The sequence below is a fragment of the Herpailurus yagouaroundi genome, unplaced genomic scaffold (genome assembly GCF_014898765.1).
Source record: "Herpailurus yagouaroundi ecotype Mexico unplaced genomic scaffold, PumYag 185, whole genome shotgun sequence".
Taxonomy (NCBI): Eukaryota; Metazoa; Chordata; class Mammalia; order Carnivora; family Felidae; genus Herpailurus; species Herpailurus yagouaroundi.
In genome coordinates this window covers 6,996,171-7,020,678 of record NW_024412416.1, presented here as the reverse complement: position 1 = coordinate 7,020,678, position 24,508 = coordinate 6,996,171, and the positions used below count along the sequence as shown (strand labels likewise).

The window sequence follows — 24,508 nt, the reverse complement described above, 5'->3', positions numbered from 1 at the left end:
AAATAAACATTTAAAAAATTTAAAAAAAATCAAATTCCTAGAAGCAGAAAGTAGCACAGTGGTTACCAGGGGCAGGTGATGGGGGTAGTGGGGAGATGTTGGTCAAAGGGTATAACACTGCAGTTATGCAGAATGAATAGTTCTACAGATCTAATGTACAACATGATGACTAAGTTAAGACTGAATTGAATCCTGGAAATTTGCTAAGAGTAGATTTCAGGTGCTCTCACCACACCCATGCACACACACACACACACACACACACACACACACACACGCGTAACTGAGACATGATATAGTAGTTTGATCATAGAAATTGTGTCACTATATATATGGCAGGTGATCATGTTGTACCCCTTAAATATATACAATTTTTATTTATTATTTTTTTAATGTTTATTTTTGAGACGGCGACAGAGACAGTGCACGAGTGGGGGAGGGCAGAGAGAGAGGGAGAATCCGAAGCAGGCTCCAGGCTCCGAGCTGTCAGCACAGAGCCCGACACGGGGCTCGAACTCACAGACCGTGACATCACGATCTGAGCCAAAGCTGGATGCACAACTGATTGAGCCACCCAGGTGCCCCTTTATTTCTTTTTTTAAAAAAGCAGTGAGTACTAAGCCTGGAAAAGTGAGTTAGTCCCAAATTATAGGGGATCTTAACTGTCACATGGAGAAACTTGAATGTTATGTTTTTTGCAAATGTTTGAGATTTCTGAGAAGGTTAATGACATGGTTTAAAAAATAAAGTTTCAGGAAGATTCATGTGACATATGTGCACAGCATGCCTAATGTAGTAAAAATGATTTAACATGAAAAACATTTTAATAAAAAGCATGGCACACACATACTTTTCTGACACGAAGTCCTCAGGTCCTCGAAATACTGAGCATATTGGAGAAATACGCAAATCTGCTTGTCCAATTGACAGATTTAAAAAGTTGGGGAAGGGGCGCCTGGGTGGCTCAGTCGGTTAAGCGTCCGACTTCAGCTCAGGTCACGATCGCACGGTCCGTGAGTTCGAGCCCCGCGTCAGGCTCTGGGCTGATGGCTCAGAGCCTGGAGCCTGCTTCCGATTCTGTGTCTCCCTCTCTCTCTGCCCCTCCCCCATTCATGCTCTGTCTCTCTCTGTCTCAAAAATAAATAAACGTTAAAAAAAAAAGTTGGGGAAAACGTATCTTGTAGAAATCGCAGTCGTTTGAATATTTCCGCAGGATCTTCTGCCTAGTAACCGTTTTGCTCTATATGTGATAGTAGTTGTCTACACCTACCCCCCTTCCTATCACATAATAAAGACAAGAATTTTCAGCTTCATGTGTTGGCCTTTCTGTAATTCATACTTTTCTCTCTCTTCACTAAGCCTGTCTAGTGTTGCCATTTTTTTTTTTTTTTTGGCAAGATGTTCTCCACGAAGGGAAGCAGTGCATTGATTCACATTCTGGCTCGGTCTCCTTAATCGGGATAATTACTTTTCCTATCCCGGCAGCTGTTCCATCAAACACGCTCCCACACAAAACACAACTCCAAGCCGCATTTGCTGACTCTGGTCATTCTCTTGGATCTTGTGACAATGTCCAGTCACTATAAAAGTTTCTAAATGTCTACTCTGATTCTCTGTCCTCATCTCACTGTGGACCAGGAACAGTCTGCCACCAGCACGAATCTGCAAGCCCCACTTGGACTGATGTTGCACAGAGCCCACCCTGGGAAGTACATGACGGGAGACCCACGGTAGGGTGTAAGGTAGAGAAACGAACTGAAGCTTGAAGGGTCCCGCAGCCCAGGGATGCTCTGAGGCTGCCGTCCAGGAAGGAGGCAATCTGGGGAGAAGAAATGCTCAGAGAGGCTACCAAATATTTCCCCAAACACTTCTCCTGGCACTAAGGGATGGCCAGCCCAGACAGAAGCCTAAATCCGTGCTCCTTGACCTACTCTGTCTGGTTCGGCAACATTAGGAAACTCTGCTTGTTTGGGAGTTCTGAGAGGGTCCCTTGGAAGCTCCTCACCTTTTGTTGTTCTCAAAATCTCTTTGAGAATATGACTGTGAACGCTCATTTCAGAAATATGCATGCACATCCCCCCCCCCCCCCACATATTGCATTCAGTAGCAGGGCCTTTATAGATCTCCTATAATCCACCCCAGGACTTTCAAGGGGCCCTAGGAAGCTTGCCTTGGAGGAATAAGTCAGCTGGTCCGCATACTACCTGTACTACCTTCCCCTCCGGTGTGGGTAAACAGAGTCCTGGGCTCACACTCAGGGCTCCCCCTTGTGGTGCCCCCCGAGTGCCAGAGGCCTCCAAGCAGGCAGGAGAGTCCTCATGAGGACGGGCAAGGAGTCTGAATCTTATTGATGACACCTCACAACCATCGTCATGGTCCCGCCTTCCTTACGTGACTCAGGTGGTTTTGGGAACCCCATCGTGCGACCCTCCAGGAAGTAACTACTGGAACCTTTGGGGAAGGCGGATTGCTGTTCTATTCTTCAACATTTGGATTAAAACACTTCCCAGAGAGGTGGCTGTGGTCTGCCGTATGCATCCTGAGGAAACGGGGGGGGTTACTTTCTGAGCCAGGGCTCTGCTGGGGGCCACCAGGAGAAGGAAAGGGCCAGGGAGAACTGAGCGAGAGAGAGAGAGAGAGAGAGAGAGAGAGAGAGGGAGAGATCAAGGTGCGGAATCTGGCAAGGACAGGCCATTCGCAGCCTGTGGGCTACATTAAGCATTTGGGACTTGGTGGGAGCCACTGTTGAGTTGTAATCAGGGCAGCAATGCTCACTTACAGAGAAGCCTTGGGGATTTTATCCCTCATTGGCAGATATCCAATGAGGGGTGTTCCAAAAAGCGAGAGGGGGGATCCTGAGCTCAAACACTAAACACTCATCTACGGCGGCCACATCGCGTATCTGTTATCAGTAAGTACAATGTGACAGACGAGAGTCACCCATTTCAACTTTACAGTGACTGTGACGTAGGGGAGATGAGGGTGTTCTGAGAGAGATTTAGCGTGTGTGTGTGTGTGTGTGTGTGTGTGTGTGTGTGTGTGTGTCCTAGCAACAGAGGAAGTTACCTCGGGTTACCTCGGCCACCCGTGGGAGATCATCTGTGATGCAATGTATAGAGGAGGCATGTTGGGTCCCCCGAAAGCACTCAGGTTACTCGGGGGACTGGCAGGGGCTCAAGAGCCCTACTTCCTGGAAAGGCGGCGTTTCAAAACTCAGAAAGGAAAGGTTGTGGAGCCCCGGTGCAGGAGTCCCCATGACAGACAAGCGTCAATTCCCAGAGCGCACAGTCAGCCCCACCCAGAGAAGGGCTGCTTGTCTTTATTCTGCCCAAATTGATTTCATGAACCCCGGCTCACGGGTCACAACCTTCAGCGTTCGAAGATACGGGCTGTGTCCTGCCCCCATCCTTTTGGGACGGATGCAACAATCCGCTCAGGAGGACACAACCATCTAATAGCAGAGTTGGGACCCGGAACCAGGGCCTCCAGCATCCAGCCCCACTGATCCTTCCGCTTTGGCACCTCTAGGAGCTCCGGAAAAGACTTTCCACTTTGCACTCTCCCAGGGAGCTGACGTCCCGGCACATGTCGGGAAGGGGTCCCTGCACAAATCTGGACTAAAAAAAGCCATCACGTCCCAACCACAGGTGCACAGACAAAGCACCCTCAACCCCTCTGCGGGTACAACGGGCAGAGGAGACCCTCGGGGATCCGGGAAGCACCAGGCATCCAGCTCAACCCAGGGCAACGTGATGCAAGATGAGGTGGTCCCCAAGTGACAAGGGCATTCGCAGCCTCCTTAGAGGTGCACGGACATCTTACTGGGTAATAAGGTCTGGCATGTGCATGGTAGAGAATTCACACCAGAGGGAAGGTCCCCTTGGAAAGCCGTGGCGTGTCTGACGTGCCATATGCCCATGGACACGTCCTTCGACAGTGAGACGCCGCCCCCACCTTCTCACCGATAGCCCCAAGTTTCAATCCTTTGCCTCACTGTGAAGGGCCCCCAGAACACCCCCATGCCCTTGGGCTATCCCTCACGGGCATGACAGAGCCAGCCTGGCCTCCAGGACAAAGTGTGGTGTGAAGGACTCATGCCAGGCCATTGAGCCAACAAACCTCCAATCTGAGGGCCGGAATAACAGCAATTATTTATGTATTCTTGGAAACCCTAAAATTTTCTTTCTTTTAGTCTGTACTAATTTTTTCCTCTGGGCTTCAGAACAGACTTGCAATTGTCAGCACAACAGTTGAACCTCCCTCCTTCTCCCCTCCCTTCTCCCAAAACACCACACACACACACACACACACACACACACACACACACACACACACACGAGAAACCCATGCAGGCAGGGTCCTCTGTGGATTTACAGACAGCCCACGATCCCAGGGAATCTGAGCCCTTCCTCTGTGACATCTAGTCAGTGTATGAGAACCCAGTCCCCACCCACCCCCTCGCAAGACTCAGCAGGTGCATGAGTCACAGTTGGTGAAGGGTGGTGTTGGGGACAGGACTGGTGAAAAGGCTCCTCTTCAAACAGCTCGAACCCCTGGAGAAGTGGCCCAGCAAGGTTAGCCACAGTCGCTTTGCCCACAGTGGATCCAAACCAGGAGCCCCTTGATCTCTGCAGCCAGTAGGCGGCGCCCTTGTGTCTCATACCCAGTTTGGCGGAGACAGAAGCTCCCACCTCTACCTGAGCCTTGCCACTGACATGCCTCTCCCATAGTGGCCCCTGATGGCCAGTGAGTAGCTGCCACTTAGAGCCAGCTGCTCCAGGAGAAGCACCCTGCATGCCCCTCCGTCGCTAACCAGACAAGCGAGGGCTCGTCGTCCCGTCGCCGCCCGGATTGTACTTGGGGTCTCCGGTGACATCACTTCCTCAACCCTCACTCACCCATTTTCCAGTAAGTGTGCCCAGAGCACCAGAGCTAACTGAAACAAGACGTGGGCTTACACGTTAAAGTAGCCTTCAGTGGAGAGGCCAGGGCTGCTTCTGGAAAATGTTAACGCTTTCCTGTTGGATGCCAAGCCCTCTTGGAACTAAGCTTCAAACGAAACCTCATCTGTAAAATGAGGGGGTTGGACGATCCCAGGGAGCCATTCTGACTCTGACAGTTTATGCCTACTATGAAAAGAAAACCCAATAGAGCCCTGGGCGGGGGGGCCGGGGCGACTTCTGGTCGGCGTGGGATTGTCACAAACAAAGTGGTTGTGAATCAGTTTTTATTTTAGGCCTTGCAGCTGATAGATTAATTTCTTTTTTATGGGCCACACTCTGCATAATTCCAAGAAACTCACTCCATCAGAGGCTCCGGTGACATCACCAACCACCAGATAGGAGGCCCGATGTTCAAACCTCAGGCTGAGGGGCTGTTCGAAGACTTGGCTCTGGGTGAAAAGAGGCTGTTTTGGTTGCCACGGAGACCACGTTTCTCCCCCTCCATCCACCTTCCGGAAGTCAGATCATCAGAGGGTTTCCCACCTACCCATCCCCAGACTTGAATTTAATGGGTCCAATCTTGGGTCAGGCAAATCCATCATCCTTGAAGAGATCTTGAAGACAGACGGACAAAAGCTCTGTCTTCTGGACAGCTGGGCAAATCGAATTTGGCCATATAATTTTGGCTTGGAGGTTTATTGCTTATTTGTTTGTTTGTTTAATTATTTAATGATTTTTCATGGAATTTCTCCATTTGGGTACAGTCTTCCTGAGACCTCCTAAGCTATTTATTTGGAAAAGAAAAAGTCTTTTTTTTTTTTTTTTTTGTAAAGACAGAGAAGAGAGCGGTTTATAGTCATTTCAGCTGGAAGGCCAAAACCGCCGAATACAGAAATGTGTTTCGAGGACACCAGCCAGGAATGAGATGAACCACAACCAGGACCAGAGGGCAGTTTCTAAATCGACAAAGCAAGGAGCTTTCTCTGTACTCCGGTGCTAAATTCTCTACAATCCTGGGATCTCCACCCTGAAAGAGACCTCACGAGCCACCTAGCACAACCCCCCGATCTATGGCAGGCAATCTGCTTTCCTTCATCCTTGGCTGATGGCATCCATTCTCCACCTTACTGGGCAGTCAATTCTGTGTTCTTCTACTTCGGATGAGAAAAATCTTCTGAAGTTCTTACATGGAGCCGAAAACGGCCTCCCTGTAACCAACTTTACATCCCAGGGGCAGGTCTGGTTTCAGGAGGCCCACTGCAGGGGAAAAACTACAAACTCTCATCCAAGTTGGCTTGGACAATACCCTTAGTAACAACCCTTCAAGTATTCTCAGCAGCTATGATGTTTCCCTCCCTTCTGGCTTGTTCCTCCAGTTCTTTTAATGACTCTTCACTTCATGGTCATTTCCAGACACTTCACCATCCTGGCCACTTGCCTCTGGATGCTTTCCAAGTTGTCAGCATCCCCTCTGCACTGGGGCTGGGGCCTGGATGTGGTGCTTCCTGATTCTGTGTTGACGGCCGATGGATGTAGGGACAAGCCCAGGCTTGAAGTTACAAGGCCACATGCAGACATCACACCAGAAACTGGCCACGGGACACATCCTGTCCTGTCATCAGGATAATCCTCGATCGGCCAGCAACACGATGGCACGTTGTCTACCATGAGAACTACGTGCTGCGTAGCCTTGAATGTGTCTCTGGAGGATCAAAGTATGGTTGGAAGTGACTGGCTTTTTCATTCAGTGAATACTTAGCGTTTATCTGCTAAGAGCTTATATTACCGGTCATGGAAATGAGGCTTTGGAGCTGTGACAATAAATGGCACAGTCTCTACCCTCAAGGAGATTAAATAATCTACAAAAGCCTAATTGGCCCAGATGGGCCAGCTCTAAGCAACTTCGGAAGAACACTGTTTGTGACGAAAAACATATATGTATAGTCATAGATGATTGGACATGGAAGGAGCCTCAGGAAGCTTGGATTCATATCCTCTGTTTGGAGATGTACCAACTGAGCCTCAGAACCTGTTCATCCACCTCGCCATCCATCCACCCATTCACTCAACAGAGGTATTTACTGAACGGCCACCATATGCAAGGTCACATGTTTGCACGGAGTCCAGTGCAAATGGCAACAGCAGAAAAGAGGTAGTAATTGACATCGCTGGTGCATGGGATACGAGCTCCAGCTGAATGATCTGAGAAAATCCACCTGGTTGGATCGGAGGCAGGATCAGAAAGCAGATCTTCTGACACCTGGCACTGGGCTTTTCCCAACGCACCGTGATACCGCTCGTTAATGACTAGATGGTGCATGACAGAGCATATGCTCTATTTGGGGCAACTCTGTCCTGATGGAATCCTGTGTGGACATCGCAGGCAGTATTTCTGTAACTGGTGAATGTGCCGGCTGTACAGAAATAATGTTTCACCTCTGCACAGCACGATGCAGAAGCCAGAGGCATTCCTGTCTGTCTTCCAGGAGCACAGACAATCCGTCCTTAGCTCTTGCCAAAGGTCTACTAAAATTTTCTCCCAGGAGCCACCAAAGAGAAAATCCAACTTGCTTTCCTGCTCTTTGAGCTCCACGAGATTGGATGTTATTGATTCTCTTAAGACGTTCTCCTTCCTTGGTTCCTGGGGTGCATCTCTCTCCGCCACCCCCTTGCCGACTATTGCCGATTGGTCCCTCAACCATGAACATCTTCAGGAATATCACCTTACACACTGCGGCTGCTCAATAAATAACTTGTTGGGCGTGTCTGGGGGGCTCAGGTGGTTAAGCTCAGGTCTTGATCAGGTCAGCTGAGGACTTCAGCTCAGGTCATGATCTCACGGTTCGTGGGTTCGGGCCCTGTATCGGGCTCTGCACTGACAGCCTGGAGTCTGCTTTGGATTCTGTGTCTCCCTCTCTGACTCTCTGCCCCTCCCCTGCTTGTGTGCGCACGTGCGCACTCTCTCTCTCTCTCTCAAAAATAAATACATAAGCATTTAAAAATAATAAATAAATAAATAAATAAATAAATAAATAAATAGTTGAGTGGATGAGTGGATGGGTGGCTAGGTGGATGAAAGACAAGTCCCGCAGCTCAGTTTGCCCATCTGTAAACCAGAGGGTATGAATTCCAGCTTCCTTCATGGTCTTCTCACCTCAGTGTCTCCCCTTGAGGACCCACCCATTCACAGAACCTCTGCTGTCACCTCTATGTCCGAAATTTCCAAATCGACAAGGGCCCCTTATTCCACTTGGCTCTGCTTCCCTTGCTCCAAACTCAGTAGGTCTCGAATCATGTCACCCTTTCCAGACCCTACTCTCCTCCACGCCAAACCTGCGTGTCCTTTCCACAACCCCAACCAGCATCCATTCTCTAAGTCCATGCGGCTCAAAACACTGAGATGAAGTTTTGCTTTCCCCTCTCATTGTAGATCTTAGACATCTACAGAACATCATTAGGGATTCCTTCCTCAGACTTGTTTAATTTTATCCATCCATCTATCCATGAATCCATCCTTCATCCTTCAAGAACACTCCAGCCTACTCTGGGATGACTAGGTCAAGTTCTGGGGAAGCCAGAGCCCTGTTCCCCAAGCCCCGGGGTGATGTCACATCTCGCTACGACTGCTGGCATACTCATCCACCAGGTGTCTAGGCTCGGCCCAACCTGGGTGATCCTGGCCTCTCAAAGGCCCTCACCTTCCTTTCACCCTTGAGTACAAGATCAAGCCCAAGAGCATGTGCCAGGCCACCCTACCCACAGAGGTGATTTGCTCGACAGCAAACGGCCCTCTTGCTCCTCTGTGAGGGAGGCCTCTCTCTCCTGAGATTGGGCCATAACCTGAAATCAGACCTTACTATAGGATAGGCAGTTGGGAGCAAAGGGTTCCCCGGGGCTGAGCAGGGCCCCTTCCAATGCAGCCCAGCCCCAATGCCTTCCCTCCTCTGCTTCCTCTCTCCACTACCCACCTCTGCTCCAAATGCCAGCATTGAGCCCTCCTCTATGGCTCTTTTCCAAGAGGAGAAGGGATGAGGAGGGCTGTATATTAGCCAAACATCCTTAACCTCCCCAGGAGCATGGATGCAAATGGCCAGGGGAAAACCCCTTTCAAGCCGTGTTGGGGCACATGGAGCTGCCATGTGCTCCCAGCTGCTCGTGACCCTCCCCGCGCTCACGTAAAGATTTTCCATCTGATCCCAGTTACGTGTGCATCCAGATTCCAAGGCTTACAGAAAATCGGAGCTGAGAGGGCCCTCGGACACCAACCGATGTAATCCTCTGCTGTGCAGATGAGAAAACCACAGCTTGGTGAATTCCCGAGGTCACTTAGTGAGGCAGGGACAGGACTGGAACTAGAAGGCAGAGGGCCGGCCCAGTGGGCAGGATGGTGACAATGAGCTACCCGTGGTAGCTGGGGGCTCTAGTTTCTGCCCCTCAAATTTGGGGTCACACAGGTTTGGCTAGTGGAGCCAGGCAGACAGTGTGAATACAGAATAGTAGAGAACCGGGTGGGGGCCCTGAGCAGAGGTGGGGAGCGTGTCCAGTGACAGGCAGCCCATGCTTGACCTGAGAGCCTGGCACAACGGGAGAGGCCAGGAACAGCCCAGCAAGGACTTGAACTTCATGTTCCCTACCAAGGGCCCGGTCATCTGGGGAGCCAGCCAATTTGGAGGAAGGACCCCCTTCCTGGCCTCTCTGCCTACTGGCAGGATGCCTGGCCAGGACGCAGCCCCTACCACCCAATGTTCCCACCACTGCCGGAGACACAGGCACCCTGCCCGCTCACCTCACCCCTCGTGTCCAGACATGCTCAAGATGCGGGCTCTCTCTGCCAAGGGCCCTCAGGTCCAGAAAATCTAGGTCCGTGTTCAGGGACTGAGGCTCCCAGTGTACTAAAAAACAGAGAAAGGCCAAAACAGGGTTACAAAAATCGAGGTGTGTTCAAAACATTTCCTGTGAACAAATTAATACTCTACACACACGCACACTCCCCAAATATAATGCAACATGGCTGTGCTATTCACAAAATCATCACAGAAGTGAGTTATATGCAAATTCAGAACATGCATTTGAAGCTGTATGGTGAAGGTCTCCTTCAGCCAATCTCTGGGGCTGGGTGTGAAACCTCCCTCCAAGGTAACATCTCAGGTAGAAATGTGAAGTCCTTCCAGAATGTGGGACAGGGACCAAACAGCTCTCTGGAGTCCCAGCGCCGCCCCCTCGGTCGGCTCCGCCTCTGAGAAGCACAGCCCTGGGCGGGGGGGGGGGGGGGGGGGTTCAACCCCCAGGCGAAGAGGGGTGCCTCCCAGCCCCCCCACACACACCCAGCCCCGAGCCCCTACCTCAGACAGAGAGAGGGAAAGCAGGCAGCCCCCAGGGACAACGCAGGAGTGCAGGGCTGCCGTGGGCAGTCAGCCCTGACTGAATGGGGCCTTTTTTCTGTCACACCACCCAGGAGGGGGACGTAATCCCTCCCCAGCCACACAGAGCCTTCTCAATCCTGGTGGCACAGTGCACCGTTCACACAGCTCAGGAAACAAAATAAATATATTCTCCCTCAAAGACCCCACAATGGGGCTTTTTCATGGCAGAGAACCAAGAACAGCCCCCTCCCCTCCACATGGCTGAGGGGCTGTCCTCCTGAGCCCTTGCCCAACCCTTCCCGAGACTCAGGGGCCACCTGCCCTGGTCACGGCCCGGTATGGACAGTGGCCCTGTGGGTAGGTGTCGAGCAGAGCCCGTAAGTGTCTGCAGAAAGGACGGAGGCAAGAGAGGAACCTAACATTTACCGGTTTCCTACTGTGTGTCACAGAGACGCAGGGAGGACACTCTTTCTTGATGGATTAAAGCACCAGCAGATTACGTTCCTCAGGACTGAAGACGTGGGCACTTACTTAGGGCTACTCTTGAGACTCTCGGTGGGCCATGCAAAGCTCCAGCCATGGTGAAGGGGGGGCCTTTATCACACCAACCCCAGAACTGTCCTGTGTCCCCATGTCTTTTAAAAAAAATTTTTTTTCAACGTTTTTTTATTTATTTTTGGGACAGAGAGAGACAGAGCATGAACGGGGGAGGAGCAGAGAGAGAGGGAGACACAGAATCGGAAACAGGCTCCAGGCTCTGAGCCATCAGCCCAGAGCCCGACGCGGGGCTCGAACTCACGGACCGCGAGATCGCGACCTGGCTGAAGTCGGACGCTTAACCGACTGCGCCACCCAGGCGCCCCTATGTCCCCATGTCTTTAGGGAGGCTTACTTTCAGGGGGATGTCAACCAGCCCTGGGAAGACTTCCCCTGTAATCTGCCCTATTCCCTGGCCACAGCCAAACCAAATCAACACGCCTACCTCCGCTCTCTGACACACCCACCCGCCAAGCCCCTCTTTCTGGAACTCCCTCTTTTCTTTCTACTTTCCTTTCTCTAAGATCATGGGAAGCCATGATAATAAACAGATAATACCCAGCAAGTGTTTACTCTGGCCCAAACACCTCTGAACTCAAGCATCACCTCTTACAGGAAGCCTTCCCTGACTTCACCTAGCTTTTCAACCATCTGTCCAAGGGCCTCTCCCCATCTGGGTGGGAGGGCCTAGAGGTTACGGCCTTGTCCCACCCCCCACCTCTGAGTGCCCAGCGCCTTTCCTAGAGATGACCCTAGGGCTTGGGTGAACGCTTCCACCAAGTACAGGTGCCTGCAGAACACCTTGAACTGGTGCAAGTTCTGACTCAGTGTCATCGTGACTGTCTAGGAGTCCGCATCCCAGCTGTGAGGCCTGGGCATGTCATTTAACCATCTAAGCTTTATTTTTTGCTTTGTTTTTGGCTTTCGTTAGCTTTTATTTTTTTAATTATATTAATTTTTTTTTTTGAGAGTGAGCAAGAGGGAGAGGGGTGGAGGGAGAGGGAGAGAGAATCTGAAGCAAGATCCATGCCCGGCACCGAGCCTGACTCAGGGCTCCATCCACGACCCTGTGATCAAGGCCCGAGCTGAAATCAAGAGTTGGATGCTCAACCGACTGAGCCACCCAGGCACCCCTGTTTTTTGTTAGCTTTTAAGTTCAATGGCAACAAGCTGGGTTAATCACACCCTTTAGTTGAAGGTATATTATCGTCATCAGTTAATGCAAAGTGCTCGATCTATCGACATGAAACAAATTGCACATAAAGTGTGCAATTTGATGAGCTTTCGCAGGTGTACACATCTGAGAAACCATCCCCTTAATCAAGATAATGCACAAATCTGTCACCTCCCCAAAATTTCCTTGAGCCCTTTGGTAGTCCCTGCCTACCACCTCTCCCCTCTCCCTACCCTCTGCTTTCTGGATGCAACCACTCATCTGCTTTCTGTCATTATAGACTAGTTTACATTTTCTAGGAGTTTATACCAGTGCATTGTTGTGAATATCGGTGTTTTTCCCCTCTTTAATTGTAGAGTCGTATTCCATTGTCTGGTTAGAGCATAATCTGTTCATCCATTTATCTATTGATGGATATTTGGGTTGTTTCCAGTTTGGAGCTATTACAAACAAACCTCCAGGAACGTGCATATTGAAATCTTGGTGTAGACATATGCTTTTATTTCTTGAAGTAGGATGGTTGGGTCGTGTTTTATCTTTCTCCTTCGTTCCCAATCTTTACTCTCACACTCCTTTAAGCATCCACTCGGATGTTTACCATATGCCCTTAAGTATGCACATATTCTCATAAAATATGCAGAGTTATTGTGTGTGTTTGTGTGGGGGGTGTTAACTTACATGCACAGTACTATGCTGGAAATCTAGTTCTATTTCTTGTTTCAGTTGATTCTATTTTTTGAGATCTACGTATGCACATTCTGCAGTCAGAAGTTCATTGCTTCTAACTGCTGTTCAGCATCCCACACCTGCTGTGTGTCCCATCACCTGACAGAGCCCTCCCTTTGATGAACACCATGGTTGAGTTCAGAGCAGCATTCCCATAAATAATGCCACAGTGACCATGTTGTCCTTCTGACCCCCTTGCCAACCTGCACAAACACGAAGAGTGGCTCTCTGAGTCCCAAGGTGTGCAACTTACATGCTATCACGAAGGGCGGCCGACTTGACTGCTCCCCCTTTGCCTGAGCCAGCTAATTACATGCCCTCCAGTCACGCGCCAACCCCCAGCCACCCCACATCCTGGCTGGCACTTGGTACTGTCCACGTTGCTAATCTTTGTCATTCTAATGGGTGTCGCCTGAGAGGGTGTTTTGGTATATATTTCTCTAACTACTAATGAGATTGGGCGTCTTTTCAAATATTTGCTAGCGCTTAGGACTTCTCTTTCTGTGAATGACCAATTTACACTCTTTGGCCATAAAACATTTGTACTTCCTAACTTTCCCTTGTTGATTGGCAGGAGCTCTCTGTTTTGTTTGAATTGAGATATAACTTACATAAATTGAAGCGACAGATCTTCAGTGTGGGGCTTGCTCTGTTTTACACATGCTTACACTAGTGTAACCCCTGCTCAGATCAAGATTTAGAGCATTTCTAGCCCCCACAAAGGCTCTCTGTGTTCCCACAGTAACTTCTTTTTTTATTAAAAAATTTTTTTCAATGATTATTATTTTTGAGAGAGAGAGAGAGAGACCAAGCAGGGAAGGGGCAGAGAGAGAGGGAGGCACAGAATACAAAGTAGGCTCCAGGCTCTGAGCTGTCAGCACAGAGCCCGATTTGGGGTTCGAACTCACAGACCACGAGATCATGACCCGAGCCATAGGTGGCCGCCCAACCAACTGAGCCACCCAGGCGCCCCTGTCCGTAACTTCTTAACGTAACCACTATTCTGATCTCTGTCCCTTTAGATCAGCTTTCCTGTCCTAAAACTTCATATGGATGGGGTCATACAGTATGTTCCCCTTTGTGTCCGGCTTTTTTCACTCCATATTATCTGTGAGGTCCATCTAGGCTGTGTTTGCAACCCTAGGGCATTCTTTTTCGTTGATGCACAATATTCTACTATGTGCCTACACCCCCATTTATGTATTTCTTCGTTGATGAACATTTGGGTTGTCTGAGTTTGGGGCTGGGATACATGGATAAAGCTTCTATGACCATGAACATGACTGAACATGTCTTTCGGTGGATGGAAGCCCTCAGTGCAGTTGGGAGTGGAGCTGTTGCATCATGGGGATTTTGCAGGCTTAGCTCTAACGGGCACTGGCCAAACATTTTTCTAAAGCATTGTACCAGCAGCGTATGAGAATTCCAGTTGCTCGTCTCTGCCAATACTTGAGATTTTCAGTTTTTGAAATTGTAGCCGTGCTGGTAGGTTTTGTAAGCGATCTGTGCATTCTAAGAGATTTACCTCTTTAGGGTTTTATATAAATGCAAATGTAAATTTCACTCATCTATTCTCTTTGTCTACCCTGTATGGTATCTGTCTGCTCCTGATCTTTTTTTTTTTTTTTTTAAGAAAAAAAATTTTTTTAACGTTTATTTATTTTTGAGACAGAGAGAGACAGAGCATGAACGGGGTAGGGTCAGAGAGAGGGAGACACAGAACCTGAAACAGGCTCCAGGCTCTGAGCTGTCAGCACAGAGCCCGACGCGGGGCTCAAACTCACAGACCGCGAGATCATGACCTGAGCGGAAGTTGGCCACCCAACCGACTGAGCCACTCAGGCACCCCTGTCTCCTCCTGATCTTAACAGACCTGGCAAACAATGGGTGCTGAATTCATGCTACTATGCATTTCTGTCTCCACCACGAGAGGGGTGCTCTTCTATGGCAAGGACTGTATTTTAATTTGTGTTAGGGCCTGGCCCAGAGCCAGCAAGGAGTTTTTCAATAAAGTTTGTTGACTGAATAAAGACCGGAGCCTCCCAGGATCTGAGCGCGGGAATGAGGGGCTGTGGCAACGAAGTGGGATGGGGGGAAGCATTTCTCTGCAGGAGGCCAACAGGGGTCCAGTGGGTAGGGGAAGGCCCCTCCTCCAGGCATCTAGTCCTGAACCCAGAGAGCAGGGGCAGGGGTGAGTGGGAGGGGCAGTGAGAAGCGGCAGCTCTTTCTCTTGAGCACTGGCCTGCCTCTGTGCTGTCCGTTTTCCAGCCGCTCTGAGGGAAGGGAGATAGGGAAGAGTAGAGGGGGAACGGGAGATTGGGGGGTGGGGAGGGCAGGGGGAGGAGGGGAGGAGGAGGATATGGGGAGGGGGTAAGGAGGAGGGAGGCGGGGAGGAGGTGGTGGGAGGAGGACAAGGAGGAGAGGGAGGAGGGAGAGGAGGAGGCGGTGACTGACGCTAGTCCCGCCCCCGCGCCCGCCGCCGCCTCCCCCGGGTTCCCACTGCCCTGGGCGGGCGCCGCAGACAGCAGAGCGGAGGCGCCTCGCCGCCCCGCCGCCTCGCCACCTGGCGGCCCCGGGGGCCGCCTTCCCCGCCGCCGCCGCCGCCCTCGGAGCGGTCCGCAGGCCCGGCTGGGCAGCCACAGGGGCGCCCGCCTCCTTGGGCATCACCCTCCCCTGGCAAACGGCACTTCTCAGCCAGAGGGGTCGCCACTCCCGCACCACTTTACAGCCTCGCAATTAGAGTCGGTCCACCCCTCCCTCTACCCGCCGGAGCCTGGGGACCAAGGCGGGGAAGCAGTTGGCCCAAGGTCACAGGATGAATTAAGAACAGTCAGCTCTGGGCTCTAACTCCAAATCCGTGGCCTCCCTTGTCTCTGCTCCCTGTCCAGCGCGCAGACAATTCACCCTGTGCTTCCCAGACCCCACTTGACTCTGCAGACTCTAGTCCCTCTGCTGGAGTCGGGGACTCCCTCCTGTGTATCACCTGGAGGCTGGCCACAGCCCCTGGAGGGTCCTCTGCCTGTGTCCGGCTCTAACATCTCATTCTCCAACCAGCAGCCAAAGCGATCTTTTAAGATAAGAGATCCCGTCAGGGGCGCCTGGGTGGCTCACTAGGTTGAACGACAGACTCTGAATTTGCTCAGGTCATCATCTCTCAGTTGGTGGGGCCGAGCACCACGTCAGGCTCTGTGCTGACAGCGCGCTTGGGATTCTCTCTCTCCCGCTCTCTCTGCCACTCCCCTGTGCATGCTCTCATTCTCTCAAAATAAATAAATAAACGTTAAACAAATACAATAGAGATCTGACCTCCATACACCCTGTTTAAAAGCCCCAGTACAGCCTGTAAAGCCAGCCACTTGGCCACAGGCCCCTGCATTTGCGCCCCCCTCCAGCCACTGAACTCAGGACCCTGTCTTGTCCTCCAACTTGTCAAATTCACCCCAAGGCCTTTGTATCGATTGTTCCCTCTCCCCCAAGCACTCCTTCCCTAGGGGTCCTTAATCAGGGGGTCTATGGGTTGAGCTGGATTTCTATTTAATCATATCCCTGTGTAACCCTGTGTGTATTATGCTATGCGTTTAAAAACATCACTTTGGGAAGGGCTCCATAGGCTTCACTAAACTGCCCCGGCCGACTTCGGCTCAGGTCACGATCTCGCGGTCCGTGAGTTCGAGCCCCGCGTCGGGCTCTGGGCTGATGGCTCAGAGCCTGGAGCCTGCTTCAGATTCTGTGTCTCCCTCTCTCTCTCTGCCCCTCCCCCGTTCACGCTCTGTCTCTCTCTGTCTCAAAAATAAATAAACATTAAAAAAAAAGTTTGGTTTTTTTTTTTCAAAAATGCGTGTTCTGACCTACTGAGTCAGAAACTCTGGAGGTAGGGCCCAGCACTCGGTTTTAACAATCCCTGCAGGTGATGCTGACGTTGGGATGCTCAAGTGGGAAAAAAGTGCTGGGCTAGCATTTTATCCCTGTGCTGTCCCAGCCATCACCAGCCAGAGGAGGGAAGCTGGAACCCCCGGGCCTAGAAAGGGGAAGGGCTGTGGAGGCAGAGGTGGAGGGGAGAGGGCTGAACCCTAACGTGGAGCTGCATTAAGACAAAGCCCCCGGGCTGTGTCACAGAAGGGGCCCAGTGAGATTTCAGTGGGGGTGGGGCTCGGAGAGCCCTGTCGGTTAGCCCGGGTCAGCAATGGAGTTGGAGAGAAGGGGGCTCACTTCTTCACATCTCACACGTGGAAGGAAAGGAGTTGCATTCCCCTGGACACTCGTATCTCTGGCCTGGTCTGAACATCAACCAGTGTCTCTGAGGTCCTATTTGGAACCGGTCGCAGTCACTCCCAACTCCTACCAGCCTGGTCTCCTGGCCTCTGCCCCATTGCCCACAGGAAGTCTCAGGGCAATCCCAGGGCCCTCCCATCCTGAGCTGTTTCCGGTGCATTTTCCAGGAGGACCAGATGTTCCTGCAACCTGAGCCTGAGCCCATTCTCCAGACTGGGTTCCTGTTGCCAGTCCCAGGGAGCCGCCTCATGTGGTCTGGAGAATGCCTAGGTCCGGCCTGCAGCCCCTGGCTTTGAAGGAGTTGTGAAGGGGAACTTAGGGCCTGTTGGTCACTGGTCTCTGGCTTCTGTGCAGTTCCCAGGCCCCTGGGGTGGGGGTGGGGGGAACGGGACACTTTTAATTGACTTCCTCGATCTGATGATAGAGTATTGAGTATCAATAGACCGCAGGCAAGCTATTTTCATCCATGATTTCAGACGGGAACAGAAGCCCAGGCTGCCACCGCGATCCTGCCACACCACCTCGGGGGATGAGCTCACCCCCGTCTGCTAGCACAGCAGCATTTGCTGTGGCCAGGCAGTCTGATTCAGGATCTCCCAGGGAAAGTTCTAGGAAGGGGTGGAGGGGTATAAGCAGTTACAGCAGTGTGCCTGAACTGGAGCCTGCCAGAGACCAGCCTGGAGTCAGCAGGCCTGGCCACGCTCCTGCAGCTCAGCCTCTTCCCAGCTGGGGAACACGGAGCAGGTGACTTGACCGATCCATGCCTCAGTTTCCTTGCCTTCAAGAGGAGGTTGAAGGAAATGACAATATCGGCTCTGGAATTCTACAAGGAGGCCCGGGTGCTCGTCTTCCCCTGTCTTATCTTAGAGTCCTGAGCCTTGACTTTGTGTGCTGTGGTCAAGAAAAGAATCAGCAACTTGATAACATTCCTAGGTCGTGGGCACAGGATTAGAGACGTCATCTCCAAAGTGTTGAGAGCACCTCACAGGCTTGTCTACACTCTGGGTCTAGTGTGAACAAGCACAGATTGAAGGTGGAGACACGTCCAGGATGCTGTGGATACTTCTTGTCTTCACAACTCCCTGCCAGACCTCTACCTGAGACCTGTCACTCGGCCTTGTCCTATCTGACCTACGTGCCACCCCTCTCCTCGCAGACTAGGAGTTCAAGGGCAGGGAGGGGATCCCATCTCCTTTGTGTCTATGGGACCCAGTGGGGGCTCAATGAGCAGTCACGGAACAAACGAATGAGTGAGTGAACGGATGGGTGGACGGATGCATGGATGAATGAATGAAAGAAACCCACGTGAGGCATGTTTGTTTGATACCCTGTGTGTATGTGTGCATTGTTGCTAGGTGGGGAAGAGGACAGGATTAGTCACAGCCCAACCAGGAGGGGGCTCGATGGCTCTGCCTGGAAACCTTCCCTCTCAGTCATGGTCTGCAGACTCAAGACCAGGGAGAAGCTTTCCTCCATGAGAAAAACCATAGAATCATGGAATGTTGGCTACAAGCAAAAACCACAGGTCACTTCATCCGCACCCCTCCAATGGGGAAATGGAGGCCCAGACAGGTTCAGTTCCTGCCTCTACACTGAGCTCATCATGGAAACGGTTGTTTTTCCATGAAAAAGGAGCCTGGGGGTAGGGGAGAAGGGGCAAGGGGGAGGAGTCAGTATTGAACAGACCCACTGTTAATCACAGAGAAAGCCTGTGTCTTCCCAGGGGCCTGACCAGCCCAGGGCAGGGGGCTCCCAGAGTAAAGGGGGCTTGCCAAGCTCCAGGGCTACCAGCTCGCCTGGGCTGGGCCATCGGGCATTATGTAACCAAGCCAGAGGCTCCAAGAAAACACCTAAGCTGGCCTGGTGTTCATCTTGGACCGCGGTTTCCAGCTATTTCCTATAGAGGGAGGTTTTGCTGAGCACAGGGTTTTCTGCATTTTCCATCCGTTTGCTATTAAAGAAAAGCAGGAGACAAAATATCAAATCCTTCCCTGAGGTTGCCAGAAATCTCCCAGTTTTGAAGAAGGAAGAGCTTAAGTTCTGTCCCGTGGTCCCTGGACGCCTGACACATCTGAGGCAGTAGGAGTTGCTCCCAAGGTGGAACCGGCTCAAACCGGCAGCTCCCCAGGGGGCCTGGCAGGGATGGGGGCTCAGCCCCGTGCTGGGGCTGGGCTGCCGCCTGGGCACACACTTCGCCAGGAGGAGAGGTGGGGAGAGGATGGGCAGTAGAAGCTCAGAAGCTTCCAGAGCCCTGGAGGAAAGAGCTCTAGTTAGAAGGCTTAAGTCAGCTTTAGGGTGGTTGATACAAGGCCCTACTAAAAGTCCAGTTGCACCAAAAAAGTCATCATTAAAATTCTCATCTTAATCTTAATGCCATGTGTCCATGACGCCCCACATGGAGAAGGACAGACAGACGTCTTTAATACATCCCTGTGCGGAGAGCACCTTGGGAAGCCAGAGAAGCTCTGGCAGGGGTGGAGGATGGGTCAGGAAAGGTCTGGAGCACAGAACCTTCACAGCAGGGCAAACCTGGGGACGTCAGCTCTCGGGTACCAGGAGATGGGTGTAAGGGGTCTGCCTGGACCCCCACCCAAGGATGGGAGCAGAAGGACCTCATGGGGATATGCCTACACTCTGGCTCCAGAGTGACCATAAGTGCAGGAGGCGGAGCCTGTACGCGTGGGAGGCAGTACAGAAAGTCTGATGACCGAGTCAACCACCTGCCATCAGGCTCAGCGCCGCCCCTTTAATCTGTGCAATGCAAGCAGCGGCTGCCTTCTCTCTCTGCCTCTGTGACTTCATCTGTGAAATGGAAATAACACCAGCATCTCCATGAAGGGGTGAGGGTGGCGGAAGTGAGGGTTGAGATAAAGCAGCCAAGCGAACACGGGAGCACGTCAAGTGCTCGATCAATGTTAGCTGTCAGGAAACTAACCGATGTTTGAGCAGCTGGATAAGGACAACTCTGGGGCATTTCCGTCTGCAGGTGGCATGTGGGGCCCCAGTAGTGGGGCGAGGCAGGGCACTACAGAAGTGGGTGAGGAAAGAGCCCTGCCCCTAGGGGTTCAGAGTAAAGCATGCCTAATGGAAGGACAGCTGCTGGAAGGGGGGAGGTGGGAGGGAGAGTGCAGGAAACGCTGCCTGGAGGGGGCTCCGGTTTCCCAGGGGGTTCCTGGGCTCTGTGACCACAGGAACTGTGTCAGGCCAGGCAGCATCACCCCATCATCCCAGGCCAGGTGCTCCTACGGGACCCCCATGGAGAAGAACCAAGTGGATGAACCTCGAACCTCAGGGGGATCTGGATGATGGGAGGATCTGGCTGAAATGTCCCCTCCCTCTTCTGGGTGACTTCCCGGAGCTTTGTGGGAGCTCGCGAAGCGCTGTGCCCCCAAAGTACCTTCATCCTTAAGCTTTTACACAGCATGCCCCACGGTCCACGGGGTGCTGAGTCCCCTGAGGGCAGAGGCTCTGTCATCCCCGTACTGGCTCGGCCTCTTGGCACACCAGCACAGCAGAGGCACACAGACAAGATTTTGGGGGGCGGGGAGGCGCCTGGGTGGCTCAGTGGGTTAAGCATCCGACTCTTGATTCTGGCTCAGGTCACGATCTGATCTCACAGTTCGTGAGATCGAGCCCCATGTCGGGCACTGCGCTGGCAGCACGGAGCCTGCTTGGTATTCTCCCTCCCTGTCTCTCTCCCCCTCTCTCACTCACTCTCGAGCTCTCTCTCAAAATAAATAAATGTTTAAAAAAAAAAAAAAAGAGCATTTTGCAGTGAGACCTGGGTTTCAGTCCTGGCTCACCCCTCAACCAAATGAGTGCTTGAACAAGTCTCGGTACTTAATACACTTAATACAGTGCAACTCCTATGAGCCCTTCACTTCTTCATCTAGTGGTTCGTTCATTCGTTCGGTTCGTACTACTGAGTGCTTACTGTGTGCAAGCTCCTGGTGGTGCTCACATTAAGGATAGAGCGGAGACAATAAACAACAGACATAATCAATAAATAAAGTATATGGTTAAGTTAGGGTAAGACGAGTACCATAGAGATAAAAAACAGTGGCAAAGGATAAGGGGATGGGGTGCTGAGGGTGGGGGCAGGGACGAGGGCAAGGCGCAGCATGAGATGTTTTTGCATATAAAGCATCTGACGTGATGGTTAAGAGAACGGATTCTGGAGCCAGAGTTGGGTTAAAATTTTTTTTTTTTAACATTTATTCATTTTTTTTTTTAATTTTTTTTCTCAACGTTTATTTATTTTTGGGACAGAGAGAGACAGAGCATGAACGGGGGAGGGGCAGAGAGAGAGGGAGACACAGAATCGGAAACAGGCTCCAGGCTCTGAGCCATCAGCCCAGAGCCTGACGCGGGGCTCGAACTCCCGGACCGCGAGATCGTGACCTGGCTGAAGTCGGACGCTTAACCGACTGCACCACCCAGGCGCCCCAACATTTATTCATTTTTGAGAGACAGAGCATGAGCAGGGGAGGGGCAGAGAGAGAGGGAGACACAGAATCCGAAGCAGGTTCCAGGCTCCGAGCCGTCAGCACAGAGCCCGACGCGGGGCTTGAATTCACGAACTGCAAGATCATGACCTGAGCCGAAGTCAGACGCTTGACCAACTGAGCCACCCAGGTGCCTAGTCCAGACTTGGGTTTAAATCCTAGCATGTGCTAGGTGTGAGACAGTGGGTAAGTCACTTAACCTCTCTGTGCCTCGGTTTCCTCATCTGCAAAATGGGGATGATAACGATAGCAGATACCATCAGGGGATTATTACAAAAACGGAGGTAATACACGTCAAGCGCTTGGCACAGTACTAGCACATTGTGAAGGCTGTGTGAGCATCGGACAGAAGCAACCAGAAGCACCGGCTAAATGTCAGTGTTACAACCGACAATCCTGGGGCTCGCCTTATTTCCCTGGGCCCCCTTAGGTGGTGGGCATGGGAAAGGGTAGGCAAGGTGGCCCTCAGCAACTTCAGCTCAGGATCCAGTTGGAACCCCCTTCCTCTTGGCCGTGCAGAGTGGGACAAGCCCACCAGCTCTGGACCAAGCTGGTCTGGGACTGAATCGTGTCTCTACCGTGGCCTGGCTGTGGGACCTTGGGCAGGTCTCAGGACCTCCGCAAGCCTTGGTCCCTCTTCTCTAAGGTGGGAATAATAATTGATTGCCAAGCCCCAGGCACTGTTCTAACTTCTTTGCAAACATCACCTCATTCCATCCTTGTCACGACCTTCTGAGTTGGTTCCTTCGTTATTCTCTCATACGGGTGAAGAAACTGAGGCACAGACAGGTAAGAAGCTTGCCTGGTCTGGTGTAGCCAGGATTTGAACACCTATCTGCCTGACCCCAGACCTCACCCATCCCTGGCTATAATGCCACCCAGGATGGGTGCATAAGACACACATGCCAGGCTCAGCGTCTCAACTGGCACTGTCCCTGCCATCACCAGTTCCGTCCCCATGCGTGGCCGGAGGGAAGGTGGGTAGTTTGGGCCCTGGGGCCATTTTGTTGTCATTTGCACTTTATTTTTTAATTTTTAATTTTGTTAATGTTTATTTATTTTTGAGAGAGAGAGAGAGAGACAGAATGCGAGTGGGGGAGAGCAGACAGAGAGGGAGACGCAGAATCGGAAGCAGGCCCTGAGCTGTCAGCACAGAGCCCGTCGCGGGGCTCGAACCCACAAACCACGAGATCACGACCTGAGCCGAAGTCGGATGCTTCACCGACTGAGCCACCCACGCGCCCCTCATTTGCACTTTCAGTTCTTTCCGCCAGGTGGAGAGTGATCATCTTGGGCTCCAAGTCTGCAGGTGGCCTGTATTTCACACCCTGTGCCCACCCTGCCTGCCACTCCCCCAAAATAATCCTGGTCTCTGCTACTTGGTGTCATCAAAACAATTAAATTTTAGGGGCGCCTGGGTGGCTCAGTCGGTGAAGCGTCCAACTTCGGCTCAGGTCATGATCTCGCGGTTCGGGAGTTCGAGCCCCGTGTTGGGCTCTGGGGCTGACAGCTCAGAGCCTATGAGCCTGCTTCGGATTCTGTGTCTCCCTCTCTGTGCTCCTCCCCAGCTTGCACTGTCTGTCTGTCTCTCTCTCTCAAAAATAAATAAAAAAACATTAAAAAAAATAAATCTTGAACATCCATATTTGGTCCGAACGCAGACCTCTCAGAGAAACCATGTTTCAGAAAGAAACAACAACAAAAGACCTAATAGACTAGGCTATTTGTTTTAACAAAAAGACCCAGAAGAGACTAAAATGTCTGGGGATGGGTTGGGCGTGGGGGGTTACTTTGGGTCACTAGGGAAGCGGAGTCACTCTTCAGAGAGGATCCCAGAGGGCCACGTGGACAATCAGAAATAGACCTACCTGTGCTTATTCCAGTGTGCGGGTCTTTAAATAGAGCCCCGGGGGCATTTTTGTAAATGTGGGACGAGGTGTCCCTTCGGCAGGCTGTTTATGGGACTGGGTAGTTCCGGCCTTCAATGGGCTGCTTTGTCCTGCGTCTGCTGCAGCCACAGCCAGACAATGAGGGGCTCCAATTCTCATGCTCCTTCTGCCCGCTTTCCTTAAACAACTCAAGAAGCAACGGTCAACCTGGGAGTGAGGCTTGCGTAAGAGCGCGCGGAGAGGCGGCCGTGGCACGAGGGACCTTCCGAGGCTCCCTGGCAAGGACTTCCCTCTGGGGCCTCTGAAGGGTTCCAGAGCAGCTGCAGGGGACAGGGTGGGGGGCAGGAGGAGGACCCAAGGAAAAGCCTGGCCCCCTTGGTCCCTGAGTGCCCTGCCCTTCAGAGGCTCACCTTGTTCCTTGACCCCTAACACATTGCACTTTCTGCTGTGGGGACATAGGGTCCCTATAGAAGGCTGTGATGAGTCCGGCCCTGCCAGGCAGGGGACAGGGAGGTGTCTATTTGTTCAGCCCTGTCCCATCCGTTCAGTCACTCACGGTGTGTGAGGCGTTGCTTCTATAGTCACAGTCATGGTGGCTCCATCTATGGGACGTGTACCGCCTACCCAGCCACGCGCTAAGCACCCCACGTGTGTTCTTTCTTCAATCCCCACAGCTCTGAGTGGGATTAGCCTCAGTTTATTATCCCCATTGCAGAGATGAGCAAACACACTCAGGGAGGCCAAGTTCCTGCCGTCGGTCAAGGGCAGGCTGGGGCTCTGACCCAGGGGTGCTCGATTCTGAGGCACATGACCTTCACCGCCAAGCGCTCCCACTTTACCGATGCAGGAGGCACAGATCCTGCCCTCTAGGAGCTCAGCCTGGTGGGCGAGGGAAGCGAGAAAACAGACCGTTACAGAAAAGCTTTAGGGAATACCGGCCCAGGTGAGAAGGGGCCCCGAAGTCTAGCCCAAAGAGAGCCAGTAGGTTATAAAGAACTTAGAAGAGATCTTTGAGGTCAGTCTTTTAAGAAAAAGGTAAGGGGCGCCTGGGTGGCGCAGTCAGTTGAGCGTCCGACTTCAGCCAGGTCACGATCTCGCG

At 51.9% G+C, this 24,508-nt stretch overlaps 1 long non-coding RNA gene across 2 annotated transcripts in view; it reads right to left on the bottom strand.

The window, feature by feature from the left end:
• Nucleotides 1-24,508, bottom strand: part of LOC121042413 (uncharacterized) — a 105,741-nt gene that overhangs the window by 25,106 nt on the left and 56,127 nt on the right. For both annotated transcript variants that reach the window (XR_005796180.1, XR_005796179.1), the window contains one exon: nucleotides 9,730-9,835. This is a non-coding gene — a long non-coding RNA (uncharacterized LOC121042413). The remainder of the gene's footprint in view (nucleotides 1-9,729; nucleotides 9,836-24,508) is intronic.